At 40.2% G+C, this 1955-nt stretch overlaps 1 protein-coding gene across 1 annotated transcript in view; it reads left to right on the top strand.

Moving 5' to 3' along the window:
* Positions 1-1955, top strand: part of ABHD3 (abhydrolase domain containing 3) — a 63412-nt gene that overhangs the window by 38037 nt on the left and 23420 nt on the right. The gene's annotated exons all lie outside the window — the stretch shown is intronic.

Genomic DNA, 1955 nt, shown 5'->3' with positions numbered 1-1955 from the left:
AAATAAAATAAAATAAAATAATAGGAAAGCAAGCTAGGGACCAATGTCGGGTTATATATATATTTAACTATACAGAGTTCAGGCCCTACCACATTTCCCACCCTGTGGCCCTTTATTCATTCTGTAAAGGGCAGTTTCATGATTATTGTGAACCAAATCTTAGACAACATTGATTTTTTTGAGGCACGGTCTTGCTCTGTCATCCAGGCTAGCTAGATTACAGTGGCATGATCAGAGCTCACTGCAACCTCAAACTCCTGGGCTCAAGTGATCTTTCTGCCTCAACCTTGCAAGTAGCTGGGACTACAGGCCCATACCATCACGCCTGGCTAGTTTTTGTAACTTTTGTAGAGTTGGCGTCTCACTATGTTGCCCAGGCTGATCTTGAATTCCTGGGCTCAAGCAATCCTCCAGCCTCGGCTTCCCAAAGTGTTAGGATTATGGGCATGAGCCACTGTGCCTGGCCCAGTTGGTATGTCTAAAAGGTGAAGTCTCTCTTAAAAAACAAAGAAAAAAACCCAAACCACAATACCATCATTACACCTGAACAAAATTAACAATTCTTAACTATCATCACATACTCACTCAGTGTTCACATTTCCCCAATTGTCCATTTGTTTGGTTTTACAAATTATTTGAATCAGAAGCCAGATAAGCTCTATGCATTGGGATTGGCATGTCTCTTAAGTCTCTTAATCCATCTCTCTCTGTTTCCTTGTAGTTTTTTTATTATTATTATTTTGGTGAGAAAAGGGGGTCCTTTTCCTGTCAAAGAAAAAACACCCTTTTTTGGGGTAACATCTTGGCTTTATTTTGCTCTTAAGTAATAACCAAGAACTATTCTCACCTTCTTGGTTGTGTCTACTCCTGGATCTTCCTACTTCTGAGTTTCCCTTTCAGCCCTTCCAATCTGTGCATTTTACCCTTCTCCCAGCAATTACTGACTTCCCGCTGAAGAGTAGGGTCCCCAGAAGTAGGACCCTAGAACGAACTCATCATGGGAGAGTCAGCGTTATCCTTTAATGGCCTACTGAGCCACAGTACCGTATACAGGCAGTACGGTTGACCTAAAACTGCTGTCACATTCACCTTGCACGTCATTTGGATGGGAAAAAAGAATGAACGAGAATTTTTACCTATTTCTTCTATGTCAAGACTTGGGAAATTGAAGAAATCAAGTACCGAAAATTTTCTGAGAAATGGAATTAGTCTTTCTTTCTCTTAGTTGGCACAGTTAAACTTAGATTTTTGACATTCTTGTTAGATTAAACTCAATTATGGTCCTTCTCACCAAAATAGAACTAGGACAGAATCAAGAAAGTTAATAGAACAAAAAGAAAAGTGGAAAATAGGTGATAGAAGATAAGGACAAATAACAGGAAGGAATAGGAAAACAAGCCATTAGGTTATTAAGTATGAAATGCCCGATTTCCTTAAGTACTAAGTTTGACAGTTGATATCTCTGACATTTCACTTTGACACTTCTTTTATGTTTATTGTGAAGGTACATCCTCAGTCTTTCAAATGCATGTTTTGGCTTGTAATTATCTTTCACATTTTTTTTTTAGAGCAATTTTTGTGAAACCTTGGATGTCAACAGTTTTATTTTTGAATATGAGTTCTGTCATGGAATCAATGCAGTGCAGACAGCTTGAAGTATCAACAAAGTGTTTGGGAAGGATGTGGCTAATGAATGGTTTGAGAAGTTCTGTTCTGGTGATTTTAATCTTGAAAATGAGGCTGGGCACAGTGGCTCATGCCTGTAATCCTAGCACTCTGGGAGACTGGGAGGCAGGAGGATCACTTGAGGTCAAGAGTTCAAGACCACCCTGAGCAAGAGCGAGACCGCATCTCTAAAAATAGAAACATTAGCCAGGCGTGGTGGTGTGTACATGTAGTCCCAGCGACTTGGGAGACTGAGGCAGGAGGATCCTTGAGCCCAGGAGTTTGAGGTT

This window comes from Propithecus coquereli, unplaced genomic scaffold, assembly GCF_000956105.1.
Source record: "Propithecus coquereli isolate 6110/MARCELLA unplaced genomic scaffold, Pcoq_1.0 Scaffold38, whole genome shotgun sequence".
Taxonomy (NCBI): Eukaryota; Metazoa; Chordata; class Mammalia; order Primates; family Indriidae; genus Propithecus; species Propithecus coquereli.
The sequence above is the reverse complement of the archived record's forward strand: the minus strand, read 5'-3'. Positions and strand labels throughout refer to the sequence as shown.